Below are 11,275 nucleotides of genomic sequence, written 5' to 3' on the forward strand. Positions count from 1 at the left end.
CATTTCTAAATTCCAAGTAAACAAAAAAAAAGGCGTTCGATATGTACCTATTCCTCTTAGTGGGATCTTGTGCTGGTGTATGGGTGAGACATTTAGGTGATCTCAAACTAAGTACATTGATGGTGTGCTCTTGGAATCTACATCTGTACCTTATTTGAACAACTCCCCTTTGTCGTACTTTTTTCCCTCAAGTCCTTTTTAATTGTACATCTAGAATCTTTTCACTATCCAATTTTCTTCCTTTTTACTGGCGCTGATATTACCTAAATGTTGCAAGCGCCGTAAAACCCTTAAAAAAACACAAGACCATCATTTTTACTTTGCAACGATGATTGTTTCAATCATTTTCTGCTGCTGTGAATTAAATTATCAATATGCAAATTACTGGGTGGGGTTCCTGACCTCCCATAGTGGACAGGAACTACATAAACTGTGTCTTCTATCCCCCTATGTATGTTTTCCAACATGCTTTCTGTCTTTGTCTTGGAATGAGATTACTTGGCTTTGTCCTGGTCCTGGCTGGGAGGGAAACAGTCAAATGTATAGTTAGTTTTGGAAGATGATATTTTTTTTTCCTTGTAAATCATCTCTCTGTTATGCACTGAATTATGTTTTGTTATGTATTATATGGTTTGTAAACATTTGAGTGTATTCCTCGTAGTCTTAATAGGGACCTGTACTTGTGTCAGGAAAGACATTTAGGTACTCTCAAACTAAGTACACTGGTAGTGTGCTCTTGGAATCTACATCCGTTTCTTATTTGTTCCCAGTTCCCCTTTGTCTTTCCTTCTCTTGTATGCTTTAATTGTAATTCTAGACCTTTTTACTTTCCCATTTTCTTCCTTTTTACTGGCGCTGATTGGACCTTAATGTGTTGCAAGCGCCGTAAAACCTTTAAAAACTCAAAAAACAAAACAAAACGCAATTTGAAATTTACAACTTCGTAATCAAGGATTTGCCCTCTAAAATTATTTAAAATGTCACAGCCATCGAGTAAAGACGTTTGGCGAGATGCAATGGCCTGGTGGTGTTTGTTTCAAATCATGACAACTGGATGCAGTGTCCGGAGTCAAATGTCAGAAGTGGTTTCAGTTTCACCGACGGACGGCTCCACATGGCACAATAAGGTACCAGACGGCTGCAGACGACCTCAGGACGGCTTCAGATTGCCGTGGGCGGCTCCAGGCGGCGACCATGTGGCTCCAGACTGCATCCATGCAGCCTTTGGACGGCTCCAGGCCACCTACAGGAAACACGATACGGGCTCTGGACGCCAGCAGACGGCCCTCGTACGGTTTCATATGTTTATTATTATAGTTGTTATTTTGAAAGTATAATGTAATGTAACCACTTCAGTGTATTCCTCTTTGTTGGATCGTGTGTCTGGATAAGAGTTTCAGGTGATCTCAAACTATACTATGAACATTGATGATATGCTCTTGGAATCTACATCAGATCCCTATTTGTTCCCAGCTCCCCTTTGTCTTACCTTTTCTGTTTCTTGGGTGTTTTAGTTATAATTCTAGAATTTTACTTTCCCATTTTCTTCCCTTTTACTGGCGCTGATATGACCTGTGTAGAAAGAGCTGTACAACTTTAACTCACTCAACCCTAACACCGACTATATCCGTTGTTTACCAGGGTTACTTTTACCCCATGCCTATTTATTACATTTTTATGAGACAAATTATAGGCGTAGTATCAAAGCCAACGTTTCAAGTTTTTTACTATCTATGTAAATGCTAATTTTCAATACATTTTTCCAATATTGAAAAGTGACAAAAATATCTAGGATTGAGTGACTTAAAAACAAACAGAACACTTCGAGCACTTTGGGAGGTCTGAATGTTTTAAATAAAGTGTGTTTTAATCTTTTTCTGTGTGGCTATGTGGTCTTGTGGTATGGCACTCGCTTTCGGATCGGTAGTCCTGGGTTCGAGCCTCACTCGGTGCATAGTTCAGTCCTTGGAAAAGGCTCTTTACTCACATTCTCTCACCATACTCGGGTGTAAAATGAGTACCTGGCCGTTAACAGCGGGGTCTTTGTTGGAAAAAAAATTGTATTATCGCCTAACAGGCATCATGTCCCTCGTTCTACATGTTACTTGTTGCTGATGGTCAGGGACCCCTTGTAGCGTGCTTTGAACACGTTAAGTGGATATTGCGCTATACGAAAACTCAATTTGAAGTGTGACGTGGAAAGTTTCAGTCCTGATGCTGTCTCCTTGGTTAAGACAAGTAACGTACATTGAAACTCAGGCATGAATGAGTCTTTCCTATAGACAGTGACGGATATTGTAACTGTAAGAGTGTTAGTGTTAGTACAAAAATTATATCTTCTAACAGGTGACTGAAATGGAAATATAGCTACATATGGATGTTGTGCTCTTAGATCAGTCATTAATATTATATATATATATATATATATATATATATATATTATATATATATATATATATATATATATATATATATATATACAAGGGCTCTTTCATAATTAACCGAAAAATGCCTGTAAAATCCGCGATTTTTATGCTATCAACAAAATTCTTGCACGTAATCATACCTTGACTCGTCCTTCATTTCTCTACGTAACAGCCAAGTCTGTCGACACACTTCTGCCAACGCCGCACCATGGAATAGATACCCTCTCGGAAGAAATTTCCGTCAAGGTTTTGTAGCCATTTCCGCACATGGTCAACAAGCTCTTCATCGACATCAAAGCGCTTTCCTGCCAGCTCACGTTTCAGTGGCCCAAAGAGGTGATAATCAGATGGTGCGAGGTCTGGACTGTGTGGTGGGTGTGGCAAAATCTCCCATCCATATTTCTCTAGCCAACCTTGCGTCACTCGTGCTGTGTGGGGTGTAGCGTTGTCGTGTTGCAAAATGACCCCGTTGGTCAACTGCCCTGGGCGCTTTCTGCGAATGCCCTCCCTAAGCTTGTCAAGAGTTTGGCAGTACCTTGCAGCATTGATTGTTTCTCCAGGTTGTAAGGTTTCGAACAGAATAACACCACGACTGTCCCAGAAAACAGTTCCCATTATTTTCTTTGCTGACCGCATGACTTTGAATTTCTTCGCGACAGGTGAGGATGGTTGTTTCCATGTCATCGAATCTTGCTTGTTTCTGGGGTGCAATGGTGCAACCAAGTCTCATCACCGGTGACTATGCTGTCAAGAAAAGTCACATCGTACCCTAGAAAGTCTCCGCCGGCGTTGGCAGTATGCCCGTGAACCCTGCGTGAGCTCTTGCTTCTTCTCAAAAGTTCCCTGCAGATGTCCAATCTTTGTTCTTTATGATTGTCTGTCAATTGCTTAGGAACCCATCTTGCGCTGACTTTTCTGTAGCCAAGTTCATCAAATACAATTCTATGGGCAGAAGTTTCCGAAATTTCAAGACTGCTTGCGATTTCATGAAGTTTCAACCTCCTGTCTTGACGAATGAGCTCATCAACTCGCTTCACATTGTCTTCTGACGTCGCAGTTATCGAACGCCCTCTCCCTTCCCTGTCTGTCAATTCGGAATAGCCGGCTTCAAACAAATTACACCAGTGATAGACTTGTGTACGGCTTATAACATGCTCACCATATACACTCTGAAGTTCTTTATGAATTTCGGTAGGATTCAGACTTTTGGCGTTCAAAAAACGTATGACAGCTTTGATTTCCTCCTTTGACCAAGTTTCAAGGTGAGCCGCCATCTTTAAAATCGTCTAGAAATTCATTGTGCAAAATGATGCACTTCATAATTTCTGGGAATATCAGTAAGGAAATAAGAAATATCATGTCGTTTACAGAATTAAAAAATCTCCACTGGTTGCTGAGCAATGGGCATTTTTCGGTTATTTCTGAAAGAGCCCTCGTATATATATATATATATATATATATATATATATATATATATATATATATATATATATATATATATATATATATATATATATATATATATATATATATAATGCAAATTGTCACTCACATTTTTTGTGGCCGAGACGATTCGTTTCCCAGTGTTGTCTTTCGAGGAAACGAATCTTCTCGGCCACAAAAAATGTGAGTGACAATTTGCATTCTATATTAGCTCTAACCATCATTATCGAGCACTTTCGTACCTACGAGTACCCACCAACACTCATAAATATATATATATATATATATATATATATATATATATATATATATATATATATATATATATATATATATATCCAAGAATCATCAGACCGAAATTGTTACAGTAAAGAACATTTATTAAATAACATTAACATACGACACATGTGTACAGGATGGCGGTTGGATATACATGTAGAATGACTGTCAACAAAGCAGCCAGTAGAACAGACTCTGGCTGTGAACGACCATTAGTGGCTGTGAACGATATTACCATTAGTGGCTGTGAACGATACTACCATTAGTGGCTGTGAACGATACAACCATTAGTGGCTGTGAACGATACTACCATTAGTGAATGTGAACGATACTACCATTAGTGAATGTGAACAATATTACCATTAGTGGCTGTGAACGATATACTACCATTAGTGGCTGTGAACGATATATTACAATTATTGGCTGTGAACGATATACTACCATTAGTGGCTGTGAACGATACTACCATTAGTGGCTGTGAACCTTATACCACCATTAGTGGCTGTGAACGATACTACCATTAGTGGCTGTGAACGATACTACCATTAGTGGCTGTGAACGATATTACCATTAGTGGCTGTGAACGATACTACCATTAGTGGCTGTGAACGATATTACCATTAGTGGCTGTGAACGATACTACCATTAGTGGCTGTGAACGATACAACCATTAGTGGCTGTGAACGATACTACAATTAGTGTCTATGAACGATACTACTACAGTGGAACCTCCCGATAACGACATGCCACGGGACCGCGTTTTTATGTCGTTATCCGGAGGTGTCATTATTTAGAGGTTTCCAAGATGGCGGACAAAGTGGGCGTGGTAAGGCCCGCGGGACCAGGTTTTATTACCATTGACAAAACAAACAAAACATTGTACGTAGTGTATTCCTCTTAGAGGGTTCTTGTGCGTGTGTCTGGATGAGACTTTTAGGTGATCTGAACTGAGTACACTGTGTGCTCCTGGAATCTACATCTGTTCCCTATTTAAAGCATTCCCCTTTGTCTTACTTTTTCTTATGTCATTTCAATTGTACATCTAGAATGTTTTTTACTATCCAATTTTCTTCCTTTTTACTGGCGCTGATATGACATAGATGTGTCACAGGCGCTGTAAAATCCTTTAAAACAAACAAAATTCCTCCTCCTCCTCCCACAAAAACACTACTACTACTACTGCTACTACTACTATTACTACTACTACAATACTACTACTGCTACTACTACTACTACTACTACTACTACTACTACTACTACTACTACTACTACTACTACTACTACTACTACTACTTCTATCACCACATAATATCACATTTTCCAAGATTTTGTGTTTACTTGCTTACACTTACATTTATACCTTGGTTTTTATTAATGCATATCAGCCAAGATTCGTCAAAAAAAGCTGCGTTCTCATTGGTTCAAGCAGGAATCGTTTTTATAAACTTTTGAGTACTCATACTCGGTATTTTTAGTATCAGATATCCACGAAAACTGCCGAAAATCGCCAAAATGATGTCGTTATTCGGAGGTTTTATCAAAAAGTGCGTCGTTATTTGGAGGTTATTTTTACTGATCTTAAATAGAAAAAAAATCGGCACCACGGGTCAATGTCGTTATCAGGAGGTGTCGTAATCGGGAGGTTCCACTGTAGTAGACTACCATTAGTGACTGTGAACGATATATTACCATTATTGGCTGTGAACGATATACTACCATTAGTGACTGTGAACGATTCTACCATTAGTGGCTGTGAACGATACTACCATTAGTCATTAATTAATATATATATATATATATATATATATATATATATATATATATATATATATATATATATATATATATATATATATATATATATATATATATATATATATATAATGCAAATTGTCACTCACATTTTTTGTGGCCGAGACGATTCGTTTCTCAGTCTTGTCTTTCGAAGAAACGAATCGTCTCGGCCACAAAAAATGTGAGTGACAATTCGCATTCTAAATTAGCTCTAACCATCATTATCGAGCACTTTCGTACCTACGAGTACCCACCAACACTCATATATATATATATATATATATATATATATATATATATATATATATATATATATATATATATATATATATATATATATATATATATATATATATATATATATATATATATATATATATATATATATATATATATATATCATTTACTCAGATTTACAAGGTCACATCAAAACCCATACAGGAGAAAAACCACAAAAATGTGTGACTTGTGGAAAGGCATTTATTTTGAAAACACATTTACAACGACAAGTCAGAACTCATGTGGGTGAAAAGCCATATATATAAATATGTGACTTGTGGAAATACATTTACTGTGATACGTCACGTACGATGCCAAAAACCTCTCACTGTTGTCTTTCACTTTCATGAGGCCCAAGTTGTCACTGACCACCTTTTCATTCATATAACCTTTAACCTTTGATGGTGTTAAATTAATAATTAATTATGAACATTTATATTGCACATTTCCACAGATTTACCATGCTCTATGGGCGTCACCTGGGTGAGGTCTTTTGGTCGCCATTTGTGCCCAGGAGGTCACTCGCTGAGTCTTCTTTCTCCCTCTTTATCTGTTTTCTGAGTTGCTTTCTGTCTTTGTCTTGGAACAGGACTACTTGGTTTTGGCCTTCCAAGGAGGCTATATGGAACTATATTTCCATTTTCTACAATACCAGTCACCTGTTATGCATAATTTTTTCACTAACAGTCTTACAATTTGTCCCTGTTTATAGTCAGGAAAGACTCACGCACACCTGAGCTGAGTGGGGCAATGTGTGTTAAGTGCCTTGATCTCGGATTTACCATGCTCCATGCGCTTCACAATCTTTCACGTTTTTTTCCCCAGGCAGGCGCATGTTGTGAATGAAAGTTATTTTATTCAAGTAACATAACGAGTATCATCCATCTAATGGTAGTATCGTTCACAGCCACTAATGGTAGTATCGTTCACAGCCACTAATGGTAGTATAGAGCAGTAAAGTTAGGTGCCCCAAACGTAAACAAAGGTCGAGAAGCACGTGGCAAACCACATGTTCCTGTCTTGACAGCTCACGTTCCAATGTAAATAATAGAAAAAAATAACCTTTAAAATTTGGCTGTTAGGTGGCAAAAGAAACACATATTCATAAATACTCGATCATGCATCAAATAATGTCTAGATATGGATATTTTATGGGACAAAAGGTAAAATTTTCTAAAATTTATCAAAAGTTACAGTCTATCTATTTTTAGACCAGAGCAAATTATTGCGCTGGTGTGAACAAAACGAGAATTATTCGGAGCCTGATTTTCATAATAATTTAGCCTTATATTATATTTTCTGCAACTGTTAGATTTTATGTAAACATATTTTCAATACTGAAAGTGTATTGCCTACAACTCAAACTGCAAAATTGGGAGACCTATATTGTGCGTAAATTATTCCGGTCCCTAACGGAAATCACTAGCAACTTGTTATTGTTTACGTTTGGGGCACCTAACTTTACTGCTCTATCGTTCACAGCCACTAATGGTAGTACAGTAGAACATGAAAGTAACGTACTCGGAAATAGCGAGAACTCGGAAATAGCGAGTAAAATCTAAATCCCCGTTTTTTTCCCTTATTTGAGTCAATAAAATTAGCATGAAAGTAGCGAGTATGAAAAAGAGGTCAACTCGGAAATAACGAGCATTTCCTGCCCCAGCCTAGGACTGCGAACGAAGTAAAGCAAAACAAGAGACAATGGCAATTTAAATATTTTTAGCCTAGCCTCTTTTCTTTTCTTATTTTTCGTTACGAGTAATATTACATATTAGCCTAGTCTGTAGTAGTACATAATAGGCGAAACAAATTTGGGTGGGGGTTGGGTTTGTGTGCGTGTATTGGGGGTGGGGGTCAATTATTCACCTAATGTGGTGCCACGCGACGCGCGAGGTAACATGCCTCACTTCGCAGCATCGGTCAGCGAGTAGCATCGTTAACGAACGACACGATCAGCGAGAGAGGGGAGTGTGGAACCATTATTTCAATGGGTCAGTGATTGAGTGATGCGCTTGCTTACCTCATCAAACATGCCGAGTGCATACAAACACTCGCGCGCACACGCACAAACACACACACACTATGTTCTTGTTTTTTTTTCTAGTCATGATTTTACTTGAAAATAAAAACAAAAAACCAAGCATTCTGCCACTTCTGTGAAGAAATTGAAATAGGGGCGACGGCTTTTACTCGAATTACACACTGAGGGGAATAACCAGCAATATTATAACCTTTCCTGGCAACTCGGGAATAGCGAGAACTCGGAAATAGCGAGTAATCAGGAGTGGACCCGTCGAACTCGCTATTTCCGAGTTCTACTGTATCGTTCACAGCCACTAATGGTAGTATCGTTCACAGCCACTAATGGTAGTATATCGTTCACTGCCAATAATGGTAATATCGTTCATAGACACTAATGGTAGTATATCGTTCACAGCCAATAATGGTAATATCGTTCACAGCCAATAATGGTAATATCGTTCACAGCCACTTATGGTAATATCGTTCACAGCCACTAATGGTAGTATCGTTCACAGTCACTAATGGTAGTATCGTTCACAACCACTAGTGGTAGTATCGTTCACAGCCACTAATGGTAGTATCGTTCACAGCCACTAATGGTAGTATCGTTCACAGCCACTAATGGTAGTATCGTTCACAGTCACTAATGGTAGTATCGTTCACAGCCACTAATGGTAGTATCGTTCACAGCCACTAATGGTAGTATATCGTTCACAGCCACTAATGGTAGTATCGTTCACAGCCACTAATGGTAGTATCGTTCACAGACACTAATGGTAGTATCGTTCACAGCCACTAATGGTAGTATCGTTCACAGCCACTAATGGTAGTATCGTTCACAGCCACTAATGGTAGTATATCGTTCACAGCCACTAATGGTAATATTGTTCACAGTCACTAATGGTAGTATTGTTCACAGCCACTAATGGTAGTATCGTTCACAGCCACTAATGGTAGTATCGTTCACAGCCAATAATGGTAATATATCGTTCACAGTCACTAATGGTAATATCGTTCACAGCCACAAGCGGTTGTATCGTTCACAGACACTAATGGGAGTATCGTTCACAGCCACTAGTCGTATCGTTCACAGCCACTAATGCTGGCGAGTCGGAGTCGGTTGTTTGAGGGTGGAGTCGGAGTCGACTCCTTACCACTTTCAGACATTGCATTTTTATATCATTCAATGTGTAATATTTTAGATACTAGATATAGATATCTTTTAAATTTGATGATCATTAATCAATATTAATGTGTTTATTCGAAATGAGCTAATCAGTCTGTAGCCAAAAAATGATGAAGAGCTTGTACTTTTAATGATGCAATATCAAATATGAAGCGGCTTGTATTGTTATAATACATATACTGGGGAAAAGCTAAAAGTAGCTGCGAGTGTTGGTTGCATATTATTACCTTTTAATATTATGCTTGAGGATTCGGAGTCGGTTTCAAGGCTGGAGTCGGAGTCGGTTTTAAAATAACCGACTCCGCCAGCCCTGGTAGTATCGTTCACAGCCAATAATGGTAATATCGTTCGCAGCCACTCATGGTAATATCGTTCACAGCCACTAATGGTCGTTCACAGCCAGAGTCTGTTCTACTGGCTGCTTTGTTGGCAGTCATTCTACATGTATATCCAACCGCCATCCTGTACACATGTGTCGTATGTTAATGTCATTTAATAAATGTTCTTTACTGTAACAATTACGGTCTGATGATTCTTGGAAATATATATATATGTATATATATATATATATATATATATATATATATATATATATATATATATATATATATATATATATATATATATATATATATATATATATATATATATATATAGTATCTAGACTCTGGCTGTGAACGACCATTAGTGGCTGTGAACGATATTACCATGAGTGGCTGTGAACGATATTACCATTATTGGCTGTGAACGATACTACCAGGGCTGGCGGAGTCGGTTATTTTAAAACCGACTCCGACTCCAGCCTTGAAACCGACTCCGACTCCTCAAGCATAATATTAAAAGGTAATAATATGCAACCAACACTCGCAGCTACTTTTAGCTTTTCCCCAGTATATGTATTATAACAATACAAGCCGCTTCATATTTGATATTGCATCATTAAAAGTACAAGCTCTTCATCATTTTTTGGCTACAGACTGATTAGCTCATTTCGAATAAACACATTAATATTGATTAATGATCATCAAATTTAAAAGATATCTATATCTAGTATCTAAAATATTACACATTGAATGATATAAAAATGCAATGTCTGAAAGTGGTAAGGAGTCGACTCCGACTCCACCCTCAAACAACCGACTCCGACTCGCCAGCATTAGTGGCTGTGAACGATACGACTAGTGGCTGTGAACGATACTCCCATTAGTGTCTGTGAACGATACAACCGCTTGTGGCTGTGAACGATATTACCATTAGTGACTGTGAACGATATATTACCATTATTGGCTGTGAACGATACTACCATTAGTGGCTGTGAACGATACTACCATTAGTGGCTGTGAACAATACTACCATTAGTGACTGTGAACAATATTACCATTAGTGGCTGTGAACGATATACTACCATTAGTGGCTGTGAACGATACTACCATTAGTGGCTGTGAACGATACTACCATTAGTGGCTGTGAACGATACTACCATTAGTGGCTGTGAACGATACTACCATTAGTGTCTGTGAACGATACTACCATTAGTGGCTGTGAACGATACTACCATTAGTGGCTGTGAACGATATACTACCATTAGTGGCTGTGAACGATACTACCATTAGTGGCTGTGAACGATACTACCATTAGTGGCTGTGAACGATACTACCATTAGTGACTGTGAACGATACTACCATTAGTGGCTGTGAACGATACTACCATTAGTGGCTGTGAACGATACTACCATTAGTGGCTGTGAACGATACTACAATTAGTGTCTGTGAACGATACTACCATTAGTGACTGTGAACGATATTACCATAAGTGGCTGTGAACTATACTACCATTAGTGGCTGTG

This window comes from Berghia stephanieae, chromosome 12, assembly GCF_034508935.2.
Source record: "Berghia stephanieae isolate SIO BIC M18660-M18661 chromosome 12, UCSD_Bste_1.3, whole genome shotgun sequence".
In the NCBI taxonomy this organism is placed as follows: Eukaryota; Metazoa; Mollusca; class Gastropoda; order Nudibranchia; family Aeolidiidae; genus Berghia; species Berghia stephanieae.